Source organism: Drosophila biarmipes, chromosome 3L, assembly GCF_025231255.1.
Source record: "Drosophila biarmipes strain raj3 chromosome 3L, RU_DBia_V1.1, whole genome shotgun sequence".
Taxonomy (NCBI): Eukaryota; Metazoa; Arthropoda; class Insecta; order Diptera; family Drosophilidae; genus Drosophila; species Drosophila biarmipes.
Genome location: NC_066613.1, coordinates 3,233,328 through 3,259,795, shown reverse-complemented (window position 1 = coordinate 3,259,795; position 26,468 = coordinate 3,233,328). Strand labels below are relative to the sequence as shown.

General features: G+C 40.0%; 1 long non-coding RNA gene across 21 annotated transcripts; it reads right to left on the bottom strand.

Annotated features, from left to right (window-relative positions):
- Positions 1-1,727: 1,727 nt before the first annotated feature.
- LOC108023295 (uncharacterized) lies at positions 1,728-10,185 on the bottom strand. 21 transcript variants are annotated; one of them, XR_007763741.1, is made up of 4 exons: positions 10,035-10,178; positions 8,564-8,715; positions 1,966-2,362; positions 1,728-1,905 (listed from the first exon to the last, which is right to left on the bottom strand). It is a non-coding gene; the product is annotated as an uncharacterized LOC108023295 (long non-coding RNA). The 21 variants fall into 21 exon arrangements; XR_007763744.1 differs by lacking the exon at positions 8,564-8,715 and adding an exon at positions 2,435-2,586 and having other exon boundaries at positions 10,035-10,177; XR_007763735.1 differs by lacking the exon at positions 8,564-8,715 and adding an exon at positions 9,059-9,121 and having other exon boundaries at positions 1,966-2,586; positions 10,035-10,160.
- Positions 10,186-26,468: the final 16,283 nt, after the last annotated feature.

The following is a 26,468-nucleotide window of genomic DNA, read 5'->3' as shown; positions in this document are numbered from 1 at the left end:
CTTCTGAAAGTGTCGCCGAAGTGACTCCGAGAAGTGCCGCCGAAGTGGCACATTCCTTACCGACGGGAGTGACTTCGATATCGCCGAAGTAACTTCTAGAAGTTACTTAGAAGTGACATAAAAGATGCTTGTAGAAGATACCAGAGGGGCCTGTCCCCTTTGAAAATCTTGAATAAAAAACTTGTTTTTACATGTTCGGCAATATTTTGGATTTATTTTCTATAACGTCTTTGAGCGCTTGTAGACACGGTCCTTGTCATGTCGGAAATGCTGATTGATAATTTTATTTATGTCCAGCTCCGTTCACATGAGAAATAATAACCATTTCTTAAATAAACAGAATCAAAATTTTTTTTATATTTAAAATTAAAATAAATTTGGAGGAATTACCTTTTATAATTAGGTGGAGAATCTTTGAATGCTTATTTCACTGCAATCGAGCCAGGTAATGAAGTAGTTGGAGATTTTAATGTGTTATACAATTTAAAAAATTCCGAAAAACAAAGCAACACATAAACTTTATACAAAACTGGACTGATCACAAGCAAATTGCGAAATAAACTGACGCTCGAAAAACAACAGCGTAGGTTAAAGGGGAGAGGAATTTTCAGAATAAAAGGGTAACGGCAATAATCGTGTCCTCCTTTTTCCCAGTAACTTTGTTTTTGTATCATCTAACTATCGCCCAGAAGTGTCTCAGAAGTTACTTCTTCGCGTTCGCGACCCTTTTTGTTTTTGTAAAATGTGTGCTATCGTTTATCTATCCTCCAGACGTGACTTAGAAGTTACTTCTACGCGATATATGTACATTTTGTTTTTGTAAAATGTGTACTATCGTCTTTCTATCTTCCAGAAGTGACTTCGAAATGACTTCTGGACGATAGGCGATAGAATTATCGCCCTCTTTCTTGCAGGGTATTGCCCTTTTTCCTCTTCAACTACTCGGTTTACAATATGAAAATATACAGGAGAAACATTCTTCTTACTTGAACCCGTGCGACTGCGCGCCGCCGGCACCAAATCTGAACTAATCATGTGCCAACCATTTGTCTTCCGCCAGTGCATGCTTATTACGCGCTCCTTTTTCATACCGTTTGAATTTGAATTCGACTTAAGCAACTTCCTTTTTTACGTTGCCCAACATTCGACATAATAATTTGTTGCTGTTCGAATTATTTAAATGTTAATCGAGTTTCTCGTTATCGACGTCCCAAACGCAGTGCAGTGTTAACTAAAAGTCTTATATGCGATGAGCTTCAGTACGGAATGCAAGGAGCACCCTGTGTGAGGGCACAGATACCATAATTATCGACCATCAGATACCCATTACTCAGCTTAAGGGAGCATACGGAATATGAAGATATATAAGCAGAAAAGGTATATTTTAAAGCGCCACCTAACCGCTATTTTAGAATATGTCATATGTATAGGCGGCAGACAGATCTAAGCGTTTACACGTTTGTGGGCGTTAGAGTGGGCGTGTCAAAATTTTGTTTAGGTCAATCGAAAAATATTGTTGAGACAAATACATTTTAGCAAAATACAATTTTTTCTAGCATGAAAACTAAGGCGGTAACTTTTCAGTTAAAATTTTTTTCTATCATAAAAACTGTTTAGCTAATTGTGGGCGTGGCACCCCGCTGAGACAAACTTGCTAGACCTGGAAAACAATCGATTTCTGAGACCATCGATGTTTTTGAAAATAAATGTTTTCAGTTAAACACAAATATAACAACAAGTTTTTTATTTAAGATCACTATTCTTGTTCGGTTTTAGTGCGCATCTCCTATCGGACACAATCTGTCCAGCTTTGGTGAATGCTAGCTCTGAAGCGCAAGAAGATGCTGGCACGCATGAGGCCTTTTTTGCCAGCATTGCTAAGGCTGTAGAACCCTTCTTATGCTCCTAAAATAAGGAGAAAATATTTTTGGTTACATTTTGGTTAAATATTAAATTTTTTATTACCTTCCAATACTCAAGTGGATTTACTTCTTCTGCTTCATGCGCAACTTAAAATATTGGCGCAAAATTATTAGAGCGTCAGCTTTGTTAGATTTGGTTGGTTAGGTTTTTGTTGTGGTGGTTTTGGCTGTGGACGTTGTACAGTTATGGAGAAGAATGTGGACACTTCCAGCTCCAAGGCTTTTGCTGCCTGCTCAGTTGCAAGCCTTGTTGCTTCTCGCGTCTCGTACGGCGAAAACCTTTCTGGCAATCGGACCGATCGGAGCTAATCGACGACTTGTTTTGCCTCTGGAGATATGAACGATTCCATTATAGATACTTTTTGGCGCTGCTTGCAGCACGTTGAGATAATCAGTGATATGGTCGCTTTAGTATCTGCAGAAATGGATACTGTTGCATCCTGAAATGGATTGGTATCTCAATAAATTCTGTTACGAGAGTTATTTCGTCTGCAGTCAACCGCGGTCCCTACCGCGGGGTTTTTTAAAGGAATTCATTTGTCTCCTGGATACGCTGCATCATGAAAAGCGCACTGTTCCAGCAAAACAGGGAATATGCTGTACGAGTATACCATCTTCATTCTCCTTATGACAATAATAATAATAATAATTGATGTCGATGTTACTAAAATAATAAAAATAAAAACAGCATGCAATAAATGTTTTTAAACCCTTCAGTTCCGGAAAAAAATCCAATTGGAATCCCCTTGGGAAGCCCACAGGACTCCCCATATGGAAACTTCTATGGGATGTCCGTTTTTTCTGAGGGGAAAATGCAAAGGAAATTTTTTCGAAGTCCACTTGCATTTCCCGCTGTTCCTTATACTTATTTGTTTTATACCCTGCAGGGGAAACGTCCCAGGGAAATCTCTTCTGAATTTCTTGATTTTTCCATGGATTTTCACCTGCAAGGGACACTTCCCAGGGAAATCCCTTTGGAAATTCTTGATTTTTCCATGAAGTTTTACCTGCAAGGGACACGTCCAAAGGAAATCTCTTCCGAAATTCACGATTTTTCTATTGAGTTTCACCTGCAAGGGAAATGTCCCAGAAAAATCCATTCAGAAATTTGCAATTTTTCCATGGAGTTTCACCTTTCCAAATATTGAATTAAAAAAACATATATATTAATTTACTTTTTACTATATTTTATTTAATTTATATATAATTTTATATAATTTACATTTTTTTTAGAATTACAATTATTATTCGCAAGTCTGTTTCTCTGTCTGTTTTTTTTTAATAATTTGTTTTTAATATTTGACCGTTCGGTCCGGGTCCTCGGAATCCCTGTCCAATGCTCATGAAAAAATAAGGGCATGTGCTTAAAAAAAGTTTTTTACTTGTATACTTGTATATTTACCTTTTCAAGCTGTTTAAAGCTCTTTGAGAGATTTCATCATGCCACTTTCGGGTAACGGAACCAGATTTTTCTGGATTATGTTAGAAAACGTATAAAATCTCAAAACGTGAATCAACGCACAACATCTTCAACTCAAGAAAACACTTACCTGGCTTGATTTTTTTTTAAATATCACTTTTATTAATAAATTCAAATCGCAGCGCACAATTTGCATTTCTTTTCATAACTCAAACAGAATGCACCAAGACTTATTCTTCTTTTGGTTTCTTTCTGAACATAACGGAGAGACGCAAAAAGAGGACCGTCCGAAGGTTGCTTTCTGAGAGCCGCGGGCTGGCAGATTTTAAGACACAGAAAGAGAGGGTAATATCCGAAGATCGGAAGTCTTCTACTCTGCTCCGAATTCTCTGCTGACGTCGACAGCAGCATACAGTTTTAGACAGAAAAAAAAATGAAACACCTTTCTGCGCTTGGACATGTCCCGGCGACCGGACTGCAGAACTGAATGGATGCCATACCAATACATACGCAAGTATATATATTCACTTGTAAGCAAAGCTCCATTTTGAAACAATACTTACTTTTCACAAACTTGTCCATTTTGTACCACCACGCCTACAACCAACACCACCTCTTGCTTCCAAAGTATTTAAATTTTCACTACCTGTTTAATATAAATAAAATAATGACAAGACCCATTTTAATCGATAGCTTGTTGTGTTTGGCCATCGATTGTTTTCCAACTCTAAAACTTGCTCTGCGCAGGAAGACCAGGAACCAGCATGCCAAGTCTGACTCTTCTAGCTATTATTGTTTCCGAGATCTCAGCGTTCATACAAACAGACCGACGACTCAACTTGTGATCCTGGTCAAGAATATATATACTTTTTGGGGTAGGTTCGCTTCCTTCTGCCTATTTTTCGACGAATCAAGTATACCCTTTTACTCTACGAGTAATGACAGCTATGTGATTATTTGGTTGTGTTTGGTATTTGGGGCATTCCGTGCCAAGCTGAGAAATATCCCAGTTTCCCCAAAAAGATAAAAACGAGGGTTGCGGGTTTCCTTAGATGATGTTTTCTTTTTATTCTCGAATGCGTATCTAAGCTTAGTCTTTGGCTCTAGTAGGTAAAGAAAGCGGGCTTTAGACGGTTCGGAAGCGTCGATTAGTTATGCCAGGAACTTGGATCAAAACGTAGGATTGCCTTCATACTCGAGTAGATTAACATTGATTTATTTGCCTTATTTTGTAAATCGTAAAGTTATGCTTGGTACTATTTTCATGCATAATCTTATCAAAGGCGATATTTATTCCGTAGATTTGGTAAGCCGCCTTTAATGTTCCCGTTAAACTTAACTAAGCTATTTAAGTCTGCACGAGGCATTTCGCGTTCTTTGGCTGATATGGGATTTGGGTATTTGTATTAAATTTGTGTGATTTCGAATTCTGAGTAGGGTTTGCATTTTTATTACGGTTTTCTGTATTTTTATTCAATTTAAAATTAATATGTTCTTCATATATTATCTCATTTTGTGCAATAGTAATTAATGATCTTAAGTCTGCAATATCATGATGAGCCAAAATAGTAAATAATTGTATTGGTAATTTTCTAATCAGTATTTTAATGGAATCTTTACTCGCCTGCACATAAATAAGAAAATCTGATTGGTTACCTTCCAGATGCAATTTTGAAATTAGTAGTTGACGTCGTCTTTCCGCTTCTTCGCAGAATGCTCTCAGATTTCCCTAATAAGGTGTTTTTAGTTTGTAGTTCGGTGTCTGCGGCTTAAATTCTGCAATTAGTCTCGATCTAAGGGTAGGCCAATCTTCGATGCTCGGAAGGCCCAATGATCGTGTTACGTGTCCGTCTAAGCTTCCTTCGATAGCTCCAAGTAGAATCCTCTGTTGTCAGACATCATTAGTTTGGTAGAGTAAAATTACATAGTCCACTCTGCTGATGAAGGTATAGAGGGTTTCTGGATCACCCTTAAATGGCATGATGTCTTTAAGTTGCCGACGAGCTTTAGCAAGATTGTTGTCGTTTAGCGCCACGATTTGGGGCGCGGCGATAACTGGTGGTGTCATTGTTATTGTAAAGTTAATGTTTCGTTGTTACAGTAAAAATAAAAATTTGTTTTATTTTATTTTGATTTCTCTTATTTATTTTAGTTTTGTTGGACTTAATTTTTCTTTAATTTTGATATGTTATTCTTATTTCTCTTATAAACTGCTAGTTGTCTTTGGACTTATTGAGTTTTTTTGTTTGTTTTTATACTTCCACTTTTTGTTGGACAACCGAATTGGAATTATAATCGGAATTGAAGGATTGAAGGGTCGCGTAATTGTTAATCGAGAACTGAATTATAAAATTGAATTTATTTTTCACTCGAGGTTCTTTTTTTTCGGATACTTTTTGTATCCTACCGACTGCGCCAGTAAAATTGTTTATTAATTTAATGAGTCGAGCTAATGTCCCGTCAGTTGACTAAGGACAACGCTAAGAAGAATAAATTAACGAATATTTAGTTTCACGTCTTTATTCAAATGAACTCAGCTTAAGACTAATTTCTTGCGACAAAAATCTTTCTTGTGCTGCCCTTTGTTTACAAAAGTTTGGGAGCGATTGGGATATGGATTGTACATAAGTTTGGGAGCGAAGTCGCACGCTTGGGATATTGATTGTACACAATAATTTGAAAGTAAGAGTGCCACTCAGGGTGCGACACTTATTGATTGCAAGAATTGTTTATGTTATTGAAGAGCGGCGTTTCCTGCTCCGGATGTGGATTGTTTTATTTTTTGGTACATAACTGAATTCGTGAATATGTCTCAGAAGATACACATTCCTTACCGACGGGAGTGACTTCGATATCGCCGAAGTAACTTCTAGAAGTTACTTAGAAGTGACATAAAAGATGCTTGTAGAAGATACCAGAGGGGCCTGTCCCCTTTGAAAATCTTGAATAAAAAACTTGTTTTTACATGTTCGGCAATATTTTGGATTTATTTTCTATAACGTCTTTGAGCGCTTGTAGACACGGTCCTTGTCATGTCGGAAATGCTGATTGATAATTTTATTTATGTCCAGCTCCGTTCACATGAGAAATAATAACCATTTCTTAAATAAACAGAATCAAAATTTTTTTTATATTTAAAATTAAAATAAATTTGGAGGAATTACCTTTTATAATTAGGTGGAGAATCTTTGAATGCTTATTTCACTGCAATCGAGCCAGGTAATGTGAAAATATCTTGAAGTAGTTGGAGATTTTAATGTGTTATACAATTTAAAAAATTCCGAAAAACAAAGCAACACATAAACTTTATACAAAACTGGACTGATCACAAGCAAATTGCGAAATAAACTGACGCTCGAAAAACAACAGCGTAGGTTAAAGGGGAGAGGAATTTTCAGAATAAAAGGGTAACGGCAATAATCGTGTCCTCCTTTTTCCCAGTAACTTTGTTTTTGTATCATCTAACTATCGCCCAGAAGTGTCTCAGAAGTTACTTCTTCGCGTTCGCGACCCTTTTTGTTTTTGTAAAATGTGTGCTATCGTTTATCTATCCTCCAGACGTGACTTAGAAGTTACTTCTACGCGATATATGTACATTTTGTTTTTGTAAAATGTGTACTATCGTCTTTCTATCTTCCAGAAGTGACTTCGAAATGACTTCTGGACGATAGGCGATAGAATTATCGCCCTCTTTCTTGCAGGGTATTGCCCTTTTTCCTCTTCAACTACTCGGTTTACAATATGAAAATATACAGGAGAAACATTCTTCTTACTTGAACCCGTGCGACTGCGCGCCGCCGGCACCAAATCTGAACTAATCATGTGCCAACCATTTGTCTTCCGCCAGTGCATGCTTATTACGCGCTCCTTTTTCATACCGTTTGAATTTGAATTCGACTTAAGCAACTTCCTTTTTTACGTTGCCCAACATTCGACATAATAATTTGTTGCTGTTCGAATTATTTAAATGTTAATCGAGTTTCTCGTTATCGACGTCCCAAACGCAGTGCAGTGTTAACTAAAAGTCTTATATGCGATGAGCTTCAGTACGGAATGCAAGGAGCACCCTGTGTGAGGGCACAGATACCATAATTATCGACCATCAGATACCCATTACTCAGCTTAAGGGAGCATACGGAATATGAAGATATATAAGCAGAAAAGGTATATTTTAAAGCGCCACCTAACCGCTATTTTAGAATATGTCATATGTATAGGCGGCAGACAGATCTAAGCGTTTACACGTTTGTGGGCGTTAGAGTGGGCGTGTCAAAATTTTGTTTAGGTCAATCGAAAAATATTGTTGAGACAAATACATTTTAGCAAAATACAATTTTTTCTAGCATGAAAACTAAGGCGGTAACTTTTCAGTTAAAATTTTTTTCTATCATAAAAACTGTTTAGCTAATTGTGGGCGTGGCACCCCGCTGAGACAAACTTGCTAGACCTGGAAAACAATCGATTTCTGAGACCATCGATGTTTTTGAAAATAAATGTTTTCAGTTAAACACAAATATAACAACAAGTTTTTTATTTAAGATCACTATTCTTGTTCGGTTTTAGTGCGCATCTCCTATCGGACACAATCTGTCCAGCTTTGGTGAATGCTAGCTCTGAAGCGCAAGAAGATGCTGGCACGCATGAGGCCTTTTTTGCCAGCATTGCTAAGGCTGTAGAACCCTTCTTATGCTCCTAAAATAAGGAGAAAATATTTTTGGTTACATTTTGGTTAAATATTAAATTTTTTATTACCTTCCAATACTCAAGTGGATTTACTTCTTCTGCTTCATGCGCAACTTAAAATATTGGCGCAAAATTATTAGAGCGTCAGCTTTGTTAGATTTGGTTGGTTAGGTTTTTGTTGTGGTGGTTTTGGCTGTGGACGTTGTACAGTTATGGAGAAGAATGTGGACACTTCCAGCTCCAAGGCTTTTGCTGCCTGCTCAGTTGCAAGCCTTGTTGCTTCTCGCGTCTCGTACGGCGAAAACCTTTCTGGCAATCGGACCGATCGGAGCTAATCGACGACTTGTTTTGCCTCTGGAGATATGAACGATTCCATTATAGATACTTTTTGGCGCTGCTTGCAGCACGTTGAGATAATCAGTGATATGGTCGCTTTAGTATCTGCAGAAATGGATACTGTTGCATCCTGAAATGGATTGGTATCTCAATAAATTCTGTTACGAGAGTTATTTCGTCTGCAGTCAACCGCGGTCCCTACCGCGGGGTTTTTTAAAGGAATTCATTTGTCTCCTGGATACGCTGCATCATGAAAAGCGCACTGTTCCAGCAAAACAGGGAATATGCTGTACGAGTATACCATCTTCATTCTCCTTATGACAATAATAATAATAATAATTGATGTCGATGTTACTAAAATAATAAAAATAAAAACAGCATGCAATAAATGTTTTTAAACCCTTCAGTTCCGGAAAAAAATCCAATTGGAATCCCCTTGGGAAGCCCACAGGACTCCCCATATGGAAACTTCTATGGGATGTCCGTTTTTTCTGAGGGGAAAATGCAAAGGAAATTTTTTCGAAGTCCACTTGCATTTCCCGCTGTTCCTTATACTTATTTGTTTTATACCCTGCAGGGGAAACGTCCCAGGGAAATCTCTTCTGAATTTCTTGATTTTTCCATGGATTTTCACCTGCAAGGGACACTTCCCAGGGAAATCCCTTTGGAAATTCTTGATTTTTCCATGAAGTTTTACCTGCAAGGGACACGTCCAAAGGAAATCTCTTCCGAAATTCACGATTTTTCTATTGAGTTTCACCTGCAAGGGAAATGTCCCAGAAAAATCCATTCAGAAATTTGCAATTTTTCCATGGAGTTTCACCTTTCCAAATATTGAATTAAAAAAACATATATATTAATTTACTTTTTACTATATTTTATTTAATTTATATATAATTTTATATAATTTACATTTTTTTTAGAATTACAATTATTATTCGCAAGTCTGTTTCTCTGTCTGTTTTTTTTTAATAATTTGTTTTTAATATTTGACCGTTCGGTCCGGGTCCTCGGAATCCCTGTCCAATGCTCATGAAAAAATAAGGGCATGTGCTTAAAAAAAGTTTTTTACTTGTATACTTGTATATTTACCTTTTCAAGCTGTTTAAAGCTCTTTGAGAGATTTCATCATGCCACTTTCGGGTAACGGAACCAGATTTTTCTGGATTATGTTAGAAAACGTATAAAATCTCAAAACGTGAATCAACGCACAACATCTTCAACTCAAGAAAACACTTACCTGGCTTGATTTTTTTTTAAATATCACTTTTATTAATAAATTCAAATCGCAGCGCACAATTTGCATTTCTTTTCATAACTCAAACAGAATGCACCAAGACTTATTCTTCTTTTGGTTTCTTTCTGAACATAACGGAGAGACGCAAAAAGAGGACCGTCCGAAGGTTGCTTTCTGAGAGCCGCGGGCTGGCAGATTTTAAGACACAGAAAGAGAGGGTAATATCCGAAGATCGGAAGTCTTCTACTCTGCTCCGAATTCTCTGCTGACGTCGACAGCAGCATACAGTTTTAGACAGAAAAAAAAATGAAACACCTTTCTGCGCTTGGACATGTCCCGGCGACCGGACTGCAGAACTGAATGGATGCCATACCAATACATACGCAAGTATATATATTCACTTGTAAGCAAAGCTCCATTTTGAAACAATACTTACTTTTCACAAACTTGTCCATTTTGTACCACCACGCCTACAACCAACACCACCTCTTGCTTCCAAAGTATTTAAATTTTCACTACCTGTTTAATATAAATAAAATAATGACAAGACCCATTTTAATCGATAGCTTGTTGTGTTTGGCCATCGATTGTTTTCCAACTCTAAAACTTGCTCTGCGCAGGAAGACCAGGAACCAGCATGCCAAGTCTGACTCTTCTAGCTATTATTGTTTCCGAGATCTCAGCGTTCATACAAACAGACCGACGACTCAACTTGTGATCCTGGTCAAGAATATATATACTTTTTGGGGTAGGTTCGCTTCCTTCTGCCTATTTTTCGACGAATCAAGTATACCCTTTTACTCTACGAGTAATGACAGCTATGTGATTATTTGGTTGTGTTTGGTATTTGGGGCATTCCGTGCCAAGCTGAGAAATATCCCAGTTTCCCCAAAAAGATAAAAACGAGGGTTGCGGGTTTCCTTAGATGATGTTTTCTTTTTATTCTCGAATGCGTATCTAAGCTTAGTCTTTGGCTCTAGTAGGTAAAGAAAGCGGGCTTTAGACGGTTCGGAAGCGTCGATTAGTTATGCCAGGAACTTGGATCAAAACGTAAGATTGCCTTCATACTCGAGTAGATTAACATTGATTTATTTGCCTTATTTTGTAAATCGTAAAGTTATGCTTGGTACTATTTTCATGCATAATCTTATCATAGGCGATATTTATTCCGTAGATTTGGTAAGCCGCCTTTAATGTTCCCGTTAAACTTAACTAAGCTATTTAAGTCTGCACGAGGCATTTCGCGTTCTTTGGCATTTTGGCACCCATTATCATTTCATTTGTTTTTTAACTTTTATACCGGTATTAATATTAAAATCATAATTTGTGTTCTTCATTTTTATTTTATTTATTGTTTTTATTTATCCTTTATACCTTCCTCGCGAGCCGTATTTGCAGGAAATGAAAATGGATCCGCGCGTAACAAGCACGTGTTTGGTGTCGTTGCGTCACTTGTTTTTACTGCTCTTAGTGAATTAACGTTCAACACTAAATATAGAACTGTAGTATATAATGATCCATTACGAAAAACCGGTCGTTTTGGTCTTGTAAATAAGAAGAAGAATTGTAAACAATTTTTATTTTGGTAAATTTTCAGTGTGGTTCTGATATGCAACTACAAAGTAAGCCAAGCCAAGAATTAATGGCAAGGAGAATTGTTCCGAGAGTAGTGGTTGTACTAAGTTTGATAGTTTCCACTTTCTCAAATGAAAACGACCCGGTAGTAAATTTGTCAATTTAAAATGTAACAGGGACGTGACTCTCTGGGCTGAGAGCTAGATGTACCCTTGACACACCGGATGGAACACTTTGACACAGGTGCTAAAGAAAAAATTAAAAGAAAAATAAACTTTTATCTGGGCTTTTATTTTCTCCTTTTATGCCTTGCCTTGCCGTAGTAAATTAGGTATTATAGTGAGTTGTATTTAAAGGAAATTGAATTTTTTGTATTTTTCAAAACCTATTTTTTCTTTGGTGTTTAAGCCAAGCTGGACTCGTTAAAGATCGCAATATAAAAGAAATGGCCAAGCTCGTGGGCAAGGTATCTTAGCCCCAACTAGCTGTTTTGATTCGCCGAGGATGGAACCAATCAATTGATACACCACTGATATTTTTTGTTTTTGGCGTTTCTTAACAAGCAAGAATGGATAATGGTTCAGAGTTAATATTTCTTTCTCGACACCAACTTTGACTGATGAGGAGCACGGTTTCGCTTGCATATTTACAATTCATTTTATGGCCGAAAATTCTGTTGCATACCTCAGACAATTTTCATAATATACCGACAAGCTCCTCTAGTTTGGTGGAAAATAAAACAAGAAAGGAAGTTTACTTTGGCAAGCCCAAGTTTGTATACCCTTACAGTTATAGGAAATAATCAACTTTAATAACACTAAGTTAAATTTTAAAGTATTTTTGCTAGCTTTATGATATTAAAAACAAATTATTCCATTATTTCTCTGACCGTATTTTCGACAGCTATATGTTAGAGTCGTCCGATTTTTATTAAATTTAACTCGAAAGTCTTAAAAATATAAAAAATGATATTCCCAAGAAAAGATGTCAGAAAACACCGAAGCTATAATTAGCTTCAAATTATTTTCCCACTAATTTTCGGATCGTTTTGATAGTTATTTGATATAGAACTAATTAAAAAATTGTATTTGCAAGGGTAGGAAGTTATATGTTAAAAAACACTACAGATATAAATTAAAAATTGTTTTTCGATTATTGCTATGGGAGATACAAGATATAGTTGTCCGATCCGGCTGGTTCCGACTTATATACTAACTGCAAAAGAAAGAAAGAAGACTTTTGAGAATGTTTCAGTCTAGTGATCTTAATCACGAATATATAAACTTTATGGGGTCGAAAACGTCTCCTTCACTACGTGGAAAACTTGTGACTGAAATATTATACCCTCTGCAAGATTATAAAAACGACCCAAAGACCCGTTTCAACTGTTATAGTTTCTAAACGAATAATGCTACAAAGTCGTTATATATGACTCTTTAAGGGTAATTTAATTAGGTAATCATAATTATTAATAAAAATAATAGATTTTTAAAAATAGGTTTCCATAACTTTTGATTAATTACTTTAATTAATCCTAATTTATGACTCTGTAAAGGTAATTTAATTTGCTAATCATAATAATTAATAAAAATTATAGTCTTTTGAAAACAGGTTGAAAAGATTTATTTATTATTAAATCCATAACTATTGAAAAATTACACCTCTTAAGAGGTTTGATTTCATTACGATCGCACTTTTGATATCAACTTTTGTGATAAAACATGTTTGTACATTCCTCTAAGTAAATACACTTTATAAAATGTTTTCATTCCAAATTCTGAAATAAAATATTCCTTTATTGCTTTTAATATATTATATTTTCCTAAGTCGGACTTCAATATAATTTTATAATTTTTTTTTATTATACCCTTTACTCATAGAGTTAAAAGGCTTACAAGATTCGTCTGAAAGTATGCAACAGGCAGAAGAAAGCGTTTTCGACCCCATAGAGTATATAAGTTAACTATGGTCAGCCAGACCAGAGTCGTTGACCACAGTCAACATCATAATGAAGCTCCGGCCAGACTGCTGACCCAGCAATGGGTCGTGCACAGACGGCAGACACTGCATATTTGCGTGGCCGCTGTGAGCCTTTGTTAGCTTTAAGTTCTTTTCACATATTCAGTTCATATTTAATATTCAATAAATAAAGAGCACCAGCTCTCATGCATGAGAGGCACTTAGCCGTTAACTCTTTTATTAATTATTATACTGACTGAGTCACTAGGCCAGCGGTATCGAAGGACAGTCATCCTTCCACCGTAATCTCCCTATCTCAACATAGGAGCAGTACGACCATCCCTTGGGATCTACAGCGACGTGGGCCACCAGCGGCAGTTACCTTCCGCCGACCCTCGCCACGGATATCCAACCAGCGGCAGTGACCTACCGCCGGCCCGGACAATCAATTGAGGAAGGAAGTCGAAGCGACCACCCGACTCTCCAGTGGCTGCAAGCCTTGGCGGTCACCAATACCTAATCAGCCGGCTCTACCCCTGCCACGGAGGCATAGCCAGCCGGCTTTGCAATATTATCAATTTACACAAATTGGAATATTACTTGTTTTAATTGGCGCCCAACTAGCAGAAGTTGGAAGGTGACAGCAGCGCAACCGTTGAGAGATATAAACACACCATTACAGACCATGTAAGTGGGCCCTTCGGCCAAACTTTTTACGTCTTCGACTAAAAAATAATCCGTTCGGACCAGGGAACAAATTAACAAGTCTAAAGTGAAAAAAAAAAATAAATAAATAAAAAAGAATCTCAATATTAAACGTTACGACTTTAATAATGTTTAGTGTTTATTTCTTTCACTAATATTTTTTCGCACTGTGTACGCAACATAAACTCTATGCAGCGGTGTACTGCTACCCTTCAGATACTTTTGGTGTATAAATTAGCGTATTGTGGAGGACAAATATCAGAGCCAAGACTCTTATAATTGAGCATACCAAATTCGGATTTTTATTGGGCATTTATTATTTAAATATATAAAAGGAAAACCTTTTTTCCTGTGTGCTGATAGTTTATTTTGTTTCTATTTGTCGCTTCGCTCGAATAAAAATTCTCGGTATTAGCTTCGCAGTCCAAAATTTATTTTTTATTCTTTGTCTCCACTCTACATGCGAACCCGATACGGTCGCACATGCATTTGTGTGGCAATCGTTGTTTTTTATTTTTTTTCTTTGTTTATCATAGCGGAGGCTCAGGCCCCGCGTACCCCTCACCTTGCCAGTGCTTGGCAAGGCGTCAGCTCAATTCAACGAGCACACATACATCGTTGATAAGCGGCGGCTCCGTCCCCGCGTACCCCTTACCATGCCAACTGCCTCCAAAACAGATTGAGCGAGCAGTTCTTACCAGTGCGATTTAGCTCCACTACACATGAACTCTCAGTTCACGCAATACAGGCAGAATAAGGGGTTTGGTAGTGACTCATAATCCGACAGAGAAGAGCCCCCGCGCACTTCCACACCCACTCAAGAACCCCCTAATACCCCCAAGTAGAGATGATGGACTCGAACCAGCTTAGGGATGTTATCCAGGCCGCAGTTAGCCAAGCCCTGGCAGAGGCGGCCAGAGAAGCTGAATTACGCCAAACCATTCAAGAATTAGCCGCCCAAGTTGCTGCGGTGCAAGCAGCACCCGCGCAGACGGCAACCCCCAAAATCAAGGTCTATGAGCCCATTGATTTAGGGCAACATCCAGTGCAATGAGCCCCTGGACGCCGTAAAATGCTTGCCCGAGTTTACGGGAGCTCCCTCAGACAGGGAAGCCTCACTCTCCTACAATACTATGACGAGGTCGAGAAAAAGCTCACCTTGCTTACCAATAAAGCCACGATGTCGTACGAAGCGTCGGCGGCAAGAATCTTATGTGAGAAGTTCCGGGACGACGCGCTCCGCGTATTTATTTCGGGACTCAAACGCAGTCTTTCCGACGTCCTTGTCTCGGCGAAGCCGAAAGACATGCTTGCAACTGCATTGGCATTAGCCCAGGAAGTGGAATCTAACCACGAGAGATATACATTCGCAACTTCGTTTGCAAAGAGCCAAGAGGATAGGGATCGTAGGCAAACCTCAAAGCCACAAGATCGCCAACAGGAAAAATCCTTTCCTCACGCAAATCAACAGTTCGGTGCTGGTAAAAACCCGCACTTTAGCAAACAGCATAGGGCGCAGGTACATTCTGTACCGCAAGGAAATACCCCAGAACGGATGGACATTGACCCATCTATTTCCAGGATGAGACAACCAACCCAGACACAGGCTTACCAAAACGGGAAGCCGACCCCCTCCGGTCGATCAGGCCCTCACAAAAGACAGAGGGTTAACCATATCGCCCAAAGCGCAGATCAAGCTGAGGGTGCGTACGCAGCCGCAGCTTCCAGCGCAGCGGCGAAAGTCGACGACGACGCCATCTCTGAATACGAATTAGAAACGATTAATTTTTTAGGGGAAAATCCCTGCTACCCGTCATCAGACGAAGAGTAGCAGGGAAAGAAATGAAGTTCCTCATCGACACGGGCGCGTCGAAAAATTTCATTCGAACTCATGAAGGTTTAAAAGGCGTTCGCCCCGTCGATTCCCCTTTCACTATTCATTCACTTCATGGCGTTACTACTATCACAAAGAAATGCTTTGTGTCCTTATTTAATTTAAAAACTACGTTCTTTCTACTACCGGACTTATCCACCTTTGATGGAATAATCGGCCTTGACTTATTAAAGCAGACAGGGGCAACGCTTTGCCTAGCTTCCGGTAGCCTAAATTGGGGCACCGAGGCGAAGGAAATCGAGTTCCACACGTGCACTGACGTAAATTTCACCAGCGTGAACTGCTCAGATGCACCGCCATCGGCAAAAGACTCGTTTTTGAAAATGCTGAAGACCAGGAAAAAGGCTTTCGCAAACCCTAATGAGGCTTTGCCTTACAACACATCGGTGGTAGCCACCATCCGAACAGTTAATGAGGAGCCCATATACGCAAAATTATACCCGTACTTCATGGGAGCAGCGGATTTCGTCAACAAAGAGATTGAAGATCTGCTTAAGAACGGGATAATTCAGAAGTCGGTATCCCCCTACAACTATCCAATTTGGGTTGTGGATAGGGACGATGAGCACGGCAACCGGAAAATGCGGCTAGTTATTGACTTTCGCAAGCTAAACGAAAGAACCGTGCCCGACAAATACCCCATGCCAAATATTAACATGATATTAGGCAACCTGGGTAATGCTAAATATTTATCAACGCTGGACCTCAAGTCTGGCTACCACCAGATCCTACTCGCAGAACGCGACAAAGAAAAAACTTCTTTCTCAGTGAATGGGGGGAAATATGAATTCCGCAGACTACCGTTTGGTCTCAAAAATGCAGGCAGCATTTTTCAGAGGACCATCGACGACATCCTACGGGAACAGATCGGCAAGTTCTGCTATGTTTACGTGGACGACGTAATCATCTATTCGGAAGACGAAAACTCTCACATCAAGCACGTAGATTGGGTTCTTAAGAGCCTGTACGAGGCGAACATGAGAGTATCTATAGAGAAATCCAGCTTTTTTAAGAAAAGTGTGAGTCTCCTCGGGTTTATAGTCATTTGTAACGGTGCTACAACAGACCCAGAGAAGGTTAAGGCCATAAAAGAATTTCCGGAACCCAAAAGTGTTTTTGAGGTACGATCGTTTCTAGGCCTAGCCAGTTACTACCGATGTTTCATTAAGGACTTCGCAGCAATAGCGAGACCTATATCGGACATCCTAAAAGGGGAAAACGGAACAGTTAGTAGACACAGGTCGCGAAACATTCCGGTTCAATTCTCTGGAGCGCAACAACAAGCGTTCTAGAAATTACGAAATATCTTGGCATCCGACGACGTAATGCTAAGGTACCCCGACTACAAAAAGGCATTTGATCTAACGACAGATGCCTCGGCCCATGGCATTGGCGCAGTATTGTCCCAAGAGGGACGCCCAATAACAATGATCTCAAGGACATTGAAAGACAGGGAAGTTAACTACGCCACTACCGAGAGGGAACTCTTGGCCATAGTCTGGGCATTGGCCAAGCTGCGACATTATCTGTACGCGGTAAAAGATATCAACATCTTTACCGACCACCAACCGCTAACCTTTGCAGTATCGGAATCCAATCCGAATGCAAAGATCAAAAGGTGGAAAGCACGCATTGATGAGTCAGGGGCGCGTATTTTAAACAAACCTGGCAAGGAAAATCTGGTTGCCGATGCGTTGTCACGACAACAACTTAACGTCATGGAGGAGCAGGAAGCCCAATCGTGCGCAGCCACCATTCACAGCGAGCTCTACTTGACACACACAATCGAGACAACGGATAAGCCCCTGAACTGCTTCCAAAACCAGATAACTCTGGAGGAGGCACGCTTTCCATCAAAACGCAGCTTCGTCCTCTTTGGAAACAAGAGACGGCATGTGATTAACTTCTCCTGCAAAGAGTCATTAATTGATGAACTCGCAGACACAATCGTTCCTAAGGGCGTAAACGCCATTCTTTGCGACTTGCACACGCTGGCAATGATTCAGGACGAATTGGTTCGGCAATTTCCAGCCACCAAATTTTGGCACTGCAAAAACCGCGTGACGGATATTTTTGCAGTCCCTCAGAGGAAATCCTCACCGTCGAGCACAATAGGGCCCACAGATCGGCCCAAGAAAATGTTAAGCAGGTACTCTCCGAGTACTACTTTCCAAAGATGGCCAAGTTAGCTACTGAAATAGTAGCGAGCTGCAAAACATGTGCGAAAGCCAAGTACGATAGGCACCCCAAGAAACATGAGCTAGGCGAGACTCCGATCTCCTCTCATGTGGGAAAATTGCTCCATATCGATATTTTTTCCACAGACAAAAAATACTTCCTCACTTGCATTGACAAGTTTTCGAGGTTCGCAGTTGTGCAACATGTACACTCGAGGACAATTGAAGATCTTAAATCAGCCATACTACAGATCATGAATTTTTTCCCTAAGGCTAGAGTAGTCTATTGCGATAACGAACCTTCGTTAAATTCACATACTATCTCAGCCATGCTTGACAATCATTTTGGCGTCAGCATAGTAAATGCACCGCCACTCCATAGCGTCTCAAACGGGCAAGTGGAGCGCTTTCATAGCACCCTCTTGGAACTCGCTCGGTGCTTAAAAATCGACAAGGGGATGACTGATACTGTGGAGATTATTCTATTGGCAACCGCCAAATATAATAAGTCAATTCACTCCGTCGTTGACAAACGACCGGTCGACATCGTGCAAGAGCACCCAGATGACCCACAGACGGAGGTCCGGGATAAGATCATTAAGGCGCAAAACACGCTCCGAACCAGGGAAAATGCCTCCCGACAACGCAGAGTATTCGAAGTCGGCGAAAAGGTATTGGTAAAGTCCAACAGAAGGCTAGGAAATAAGCTCACACCCTTGTGTGAGGAGAGAGCCGTAGAAGCGGACCTGGGGACCACGGTCCTCATTAAGGGGAGGGTGGTCCACAAGGACAATCTTAAATGATGCTACCAACAATGTCCTTTATGTTTTCTATTCATTAGTTTATAATACCTTCAAGCCACTTGGCGCACACCCTTTCTTACTATAATATTTGTAGCCACTGGCATAGTTTATTTTAAGTTCATTTTATTGGTGGTGGGAAAAACCTCTTAAAGCATAAAATAGCTAAAGTTTAATTTCATAGGATCGGACCAACACTTTGCATATTCCTGTCCTTGGCGTCGGCCCACATTACTGATTATTCACAGGCCAGGTACATCCCCATCGTGGATGGTGAAATCCTAGTATGGGAGGAGTTCGCTTATGTCACACATACAGCAAACCTCTCAGAATATGTGCGCGTAATAGAGGAGACAAACAACATGATCAACATGTTTCCGCTATCCCATATGATGAAGCTTCTGAGCGTGGACACCGCTCACCTCCAGGATTTATTAGAGTCGTTGGGCGTTCATCACAGAGTAGCTAGGAGCTTGGATTTCTTAGGGTCAATGCTGAAGGTCGTAGCAGGTACACCGGATGCTGGTGACCTTGAGAAAATCAGATTTTCTGAAATGAAGTTAGCCGAGTCAAACAATAGACAGATTGAAATAAACACTAAAGTCCAAAACCAAATTAACCAACTTACCCACACCGTCAATTCAATATTGAGATCAGCTAAAAATTAACAAGTAGACACTGGACATTTATATGAGTCACTGCTTGCTAGAAACCGCATGTTGATGACGGAATTACAAAATTTAATGCTTGCAATAACCCTAGCCAAAATTAATATTGTTAGTCCGAACATTTTAGATCATGAAGACTTAAAATCAGTTTGGCTTGAGGAACCCACCGACACACCCATAGGGGATCTTTTGTCCGTCTCGTCCGTAAAAATTCTACAGTCCATTAACATTTTACATTTTATCATTAAATTTCCCAAAATTAAACTATCCTGCAAAAAGATCACAGTTTTTCCAGTTGCTCATGGGGGGACAATGCTGCAGATAATAGACAACGTCATAGCCGAATGCAGCGGAGAAATCTACGCCATTGAAAACTGCTCCGTATCACCGGGACCCGCATTCTGCCGCCTTGCCTCAGAGAGTACGTGCGCCAGGGGTGGCACACTGCCGAATACAAGAGAGTGACCTGCACCCGATAACCTACGTGGACGGAGGGATTGTAATCATCAATGACAGGTCGGCCAAAGTGCGAGTGGACAACGGCACAGAGACATGGACTCACGGCACGCACCTCATTACCATTTAAATGACACGCTCTTTATCAACCATGATAACACCCATAAGAGAGCTCCAGGGACAGCAAGTCTTCCCTTATTAAACATCACCGCCACCCAATATGCTGCGCACTCATCTGCATCGGGCTCACCTACAGGCACTTCACTAAGGCAAGGAAATCCGCAGGTCAGATTAGGCAGGTCATCGCCGAATAACATACGGCCGAGGGCGGCCTTAACTTAGAGGGGGAGTAGTTAACTATGGTCAGCCAGATAAGAGTCGTTAAACACAGTCAACATCATAATGAAGCTGACCCAGCAATGGGCCGGATGCTCGTGCACAGACGGCAGACACTGCATATTTGCGTGGCCGCTGTGAGCCTTTGTTAGCTTTAAGTTCTTTTCACATATTCAGTTCATATTTAATATTCAATAAATAAAGAGCACCAGCTCTCATGCATGAAACTCCGGCACTTAGCCGTTAACTCTTTTATTAATTATTATACTGACTGAGTCACTAGGCCAGCGGTATCGAAGGACAGTCATCCTTCCACCGTAATCTCCCTATCTCAACATAGGAGCAGTACGACCATCCCTTGGGATCTACAGCGACGTGGGCCACCAGCGGCAGTTACCTTCCACCGACCCTCGCCACGGATATCCAACCAGCGGCAGTGACCTACCGCCGGCCCGGGCAATCAATTGAGGAAGGAAGTCGAAGCGACCACCTGACTCTCCAGTGGCTGCAAGCCTTGGCGGTCACCAATACCTAAACAGCCGGCTCTACCCCTGCCACGGAGGCATAGCCAGCCGGCTTTGCAATATTATCAATTTACACAAATTGGAATATTACTTGTTTCAATTTATATATTCTTGATCAAGAACAGTCAATCTAGCCAAGACCGTCTGTCTATCTGCCGACTATCCGTCCGTCCGTATGAACTGAATGAAATAGCTGGTAGGTGGCGCTTTACAATATTGCGCTGCTGCTTATTTATCTCTATTTCTCCTTTGCTTTTTTAATCAGAATAAAGGGTATCTGATAGTCGAGCGACTAGATAATAGCGTTCTTCCTTGTTTTTAACTTTAATTTGGCAGTCAAAAACACTGAAGCTGAATGCTTCACGATTGTGCTGGCTACCCAAAACTTTACCTCGTTCTCCTAACAAAAAATATTTTTTTTAAATCGGTGCACACTGTCCTTCAAAATGTAATGTACCGATTCTGGCGCATTGTTTCTGTATCTAAATCCGTTTTTTTTACTGTGAGAGGATGTTGAATAATTCCGCACAAAAGTAGTAAGGGCGCGGCGAAGAGCAGTTGGAGAACAAGAAAGTTTGGAGATCAAGTTGGAGAGCAAGAAAGTTTGGAGACCGATGATGAAGAACGTGAAAGTTTGGAGAATGGGGATTCTAGAGACCAATGATGGAGAACAAGACAGTTCGGAGACCAAAGATAAAGAAAGAGAGAGTGGAGACTTGGCGGTCAAAGGGGAATAACGGACTGCGCCGGACTTTGTAATATTCCGTAATCTTTGGACAAGGAGAGGAATTGTCACACCTCTGCAAAGGAGTGGCACACAGGCGTGCCACATTTATCACGGGAACTGGCGGGGCGGCAGCATTGGGCAGGACTTGGAAGCTGCGCATAAAGGACAAGTGGGTCAAGCACGAGCCATGGACTTTTGATCCGGAGTGGAGAGATTAAGCCGGCCGTGCGTAAAGGGAAAATATGGGTTCCCGGAGGTCCAGGACGTGGGCAGCATGGTCAGTCGATCACGAGAAATCAAAAAACCAAGATATCAAAGTGAACAGTCAGTCACGGGAACTGGCGGGACGGCAGCATTGGGCAGGACTTCGGTTGGAAGCTGCGCATAAAGGACAAGTGGGTCAAGCACGAGCCATGGACTTTTGATCCGGAGTGGAGAGATTAAGCCGGCCGTGCGTAAAGGGAAAATATGGGTTCCCGGAGGCCCAGGGCGTGGGCAGCATGGTCAGTCGATCATGAGAAATCAAGGGAGTCCTCGAAAGCAACGTTCGGGATAGGGATTTGAGAGCGGTCAATCAGTACGGCCTATAGTGCAGTTTTCCAGGAGAGCGTACGGTTCCGGCTCGTGAAGTCCCGAATAGGCGTATTCCCGAGACCCCGAGAACCAGAAGCCACATTACTTCTAGCCACGCAGCCAGGGCAGTTCGCAGGACACAGCCATCAGAAAGCGGTCACGTTTATATAACTTTCGTGGCACGAAACTTACAAAATGAGTTCGTTACATCTGGCTCCCAAAACGTGATTGTCCCAGCAGTGAAAGCAACCTTAACAGAAAGTCAAATAAGTACATCTACGACGGACCGGGTTATGTATTTTGCGTCAACAGTTACTGTGTTTATACGATGCCGAATTCACGCTATCATTTCACGCTTTCAGCCAATTCGTGTGTGTATAAACGCCATTTCGTAAATTCGGCAACACACGAAAGTTGCCTATGATTTCAGCGTGAAAGCGTGAATTTGTGGTGCGCAGCCAACTTAACGGTATGCAGACCAGGTGGCAACGCTGTGCATAAAAGTGAAAATTAAAACGGAAATTCGGAAAACAAAGGGAATAACTAATAAAGCAATCGACCCTATGTGCCTCCGCTCAGTAACTTTGGAAATTAATTTTCTGGTTCTTATTTGCCGATTGTAAATGAAGAATTTTAGTTTATCCATCGCTTTGTTTGGTTTGTTTACATTTCGTAAAAGTGTGACCAGACTAAAATACCAAGTTTTACACGTCTGGCATCTCTACTGAAAGCAATTCAGTGATATTCAATGATATGTGTCGTATAAACAGGGGTTATTTCTATATCGCGCTTTTAAGAAATCGTGATTCCTGTCATGAATATAGTAAGTAATCTGCAAAATACGACACGTAACGCGAAAAAAAGGGCGGACGTCTACGTAAGCAACAAACACAAGACACACGCGAGCAGCTACAACAAGCCGACACAACAGACGCAAGACAACATTGAAACTCCATAGAATTCTCAAAGGATACTACGAAAGACTCCAAGGATAACTCCAAGGATTCTCAAAGGACACTACGGAAAGACTCCAAGGATAAATCCAACGATTCTCAAAGGGTACTACGCAACAATTCCAAGGTTTCTCGATGGATACTGCAAGGCACTACGATATAACAGCTAAGAGAGAACTGTACCGAAAGACACGGAGCACCCCGGGGAAGGACATTATGCCTAGTTGGAAAAGAATCGCCGTCTGGATCGGGATCCAAACCAGGAAACACAGCTTCAGGAGTCTAAAAGGGCATTCATGGTGAGCAACAGCAACCTGAGCACATACAAGGAATCGCGTGGGGGATCAGGGTCATTACCTACTACTAAGGGCAAGTGGAAATGCTGGGGAAAAAAAGAAGGGAAAAAACAATTTGCAAAATCACCTTACACCAGGGAAGGGGGAGCCTGGATGGGCGGTCGATTGGCACTGTACGATAGACCGATCGATGCCCACAAGCAAAATGGAAATATCGCCACAATTAGTGATTCAAAGTGCATAAAGCACTGTTTTGCAAATAGATTTAATGAGCATTTTTAACTTTAAGATTGATAGAGAAAATGATTGTTCAAATGATGTCGATGCTTGTTAAAATAATAGTTGTGTCGATGATTGTTCAAATGATAGTTGGATTGATGATCATTTAAATTATATTTGTTCATTGCAAATTATTTAAAAGTGTGTGTGAGTGAAAATGATAGTAGTTCTACATTTTATTGCTTGCATGAAGAACAAACTTATATATATTTTTGATTTTGATTTGATTTTGATTGATGACCGAAACTGCCGGAGATCTCCTTAGAAAATGGGAAATAGAACTGCATTTTAATAAAACTACACTGTTCCATTACCATCCAAGGCGTTTATAATACGCAGAGAAAAGTCAAGTTCAGAGTTTATTAGATGATATTATTTGAGTAAGCCAGTCTGAGTATGCATTACATTAGTTTACTTTACAAAAAGTCTGGAGAATTAAGAATGTGTGTAGATTACCGAGCCCTTAACAAAAACATGCTGAAAAATAACTTTACTACTCCCTTAACAAACGATCTTATTGAAAATCTTTCGTGCATATGCACACGAATCAATTAAATATTCCGCTTTTACAACACCTATGGGTCAGTGTGAATGGCTTAAATTGCCATTTGGCTAACGAAACGCACCGGCGGGTTTTCAAAGATTTAAAAAAAATCAATCTGGTTAAAGAAGATAAGGTTATATTTTATATGGATGGCATTTTAATAGCAACGAAAGAAACTAAGAGATACTAAATGAGGGTTTTAAACAAGGGTATTAAACCTGATTCGAAAGGTATGCAAACAGTGAATGACAACACATTAATATTGTTTGAAATGTATCGCTTATTCTGATAAGTCTGACAAAGCATTCCCTTTGATTACACAGAGACCACTATGGCCCGGTAGACAAGATTAGAGCCAACAAACATGTACTGGTGATTATAGACGCATTTAAAGTTTGGATGACTTTATAAGGCAAAAACTACAAAGTCTAGGGAAGCAATAGTAGCATTAAAGGACAATTTCAGGTTCAAGATGCATGATCTCAGACCGTGAGACATGCTTCACATCTTAAGTGAAACTCATTAAGATAGCCAATGGATCGCTGCAGGCTAATGGGCAAGTCGAAAGATTAAATAGAAGCATAGGACTCATAATCGCTAAATTGACTGATGCAGAAAAAGATTCCTTTGGGATACAGTTTAGAAACACATGTACGCGTATTTAATAATACGATCCAAAGATCAGATAGTTAGCACTAATGTGGCTTAACTTCTACTAACTTACTTGAATTTACGTCTTTAATTACTAGAGGTTTTCTGACACATCATCAAACTGATATAACTTATACCGATATAGGCTTCTTATTTATAAATTGTCCCTTCTAGGTTTTCCTCCCAGCCCACAAGAGTTGATATTTTTCTACTTAAATGGTCCGTTTTAATAATAAAATTCTCAAAATAATTAAAGTTAAAGTTCTATAGTGCCAAAGGGTAGCCACCACGGACCTTTATTTTTTAGATTAATGATTAATGATCTGCATATTGTCATAAAATCATGCTGTATTAATTACAGCCATGTGTTTAAATTATTCATATAATGGCCCTCAGTTAGACCTTTTTATTTGTATATTAACTTGTTAAATTTGAACTGTTCTAAGTGTACATTTCTCTCTCTCTCTCTCTCTTTTGTTTTATTTGCTTTGGAAGGATAAAACTGAGACACAGGAAGACCATTGCCCTCTTATCATGCAAGGTTGCGCCGGCTGGACTTACCAACCCTGAATCATCGTGTCATGCAGTTTTTTTCATAAACTAATTAATGATGTCGACTTCCCTTTCCTTCTTAGTTCCCTCAACTAATATGTACCCAGTAAAACAGTTCGTCGTTTTTGTCCGTTGTACCTGCCAATATGTAGATCCAATTATTCCCTTCCTGATCCTTTTCGTGTTCTTTGTGATGATTATAATGCACTGTGTCACGTCTAACTGTTTGATAGCCGTAATGCAAGTAACAACGATAAACTTATGTATTTTCTAAGTTCCAGTAATTTGTATATGTGAGCACGTATTTAAAACTGTCCATTGTTAAATCGTCCTTTTCATGTCCGCGATTTCGCTAATTGCCCAAACCGGTTTAGCACTCCGCGCATAAGAAGCATTGCTTGGTGTCTTACGGCACACTTGTTTGTACTGACTATAAGGCATTAGTCAAGTTAAAAAAAAAGGTTTTTTAATTTTTAAGTATGCCTCCTGTCTATCATGGTTCCAAGGCAAAAACTGCAATTTCAATCGACCCCAAGTTAAACAGCTAAACAGAATTTAAAGAGAGCATGACTTAGAGTCTAAAGTTTAGACAAATACACTTTACACAAACTAAAATTCTTGAACATTTTTGATGCCACTTTTAGGTAATCGATAGGGTTATCAACAATCGGTTAGGTCCTGCCAAGTTATCCATGGTGCTAAAAATGATTGTTACCCGGAGTTTGGATCCATGGCATAGCGAAGTGATAAATAAAGGAGATATCGAAGAAGTTGAAAGTCGAGGAAGGGTGCGTTTGGACTGCTCCGCAGCGCAGAATGACTAACGTCAAAGTCGTTGCACCAGCGTGCCAGTGAAAATTAGTTAACTTTATTGGGCCCAAAAAATAATCCGGAGAAAGCTGGGAATCTGGATAGAGAAACCCTTGAGGTGAATGGTTGACGTCCAGAAGTACGGCCGTGCTGATTGGCTTTTCCTTCTAGACCATACCCAGTAAAGTCTGGAAGGTGAAGACGGCTGACTTGGCTTAGTTTTTTTGCAAATCTCCAAAAGACGGGGGCGTTTACTAGTCTTTTGCGCAATCTTTTCGAGAATTACTAACATTGACAAGAATTTTTCATTTTACAAATTTAGTTGTTGAACCTAAAAACCTTTTGTCTTATTTGGCTATTGTAATAAGTACCGTCCACATCCCAAATCAAA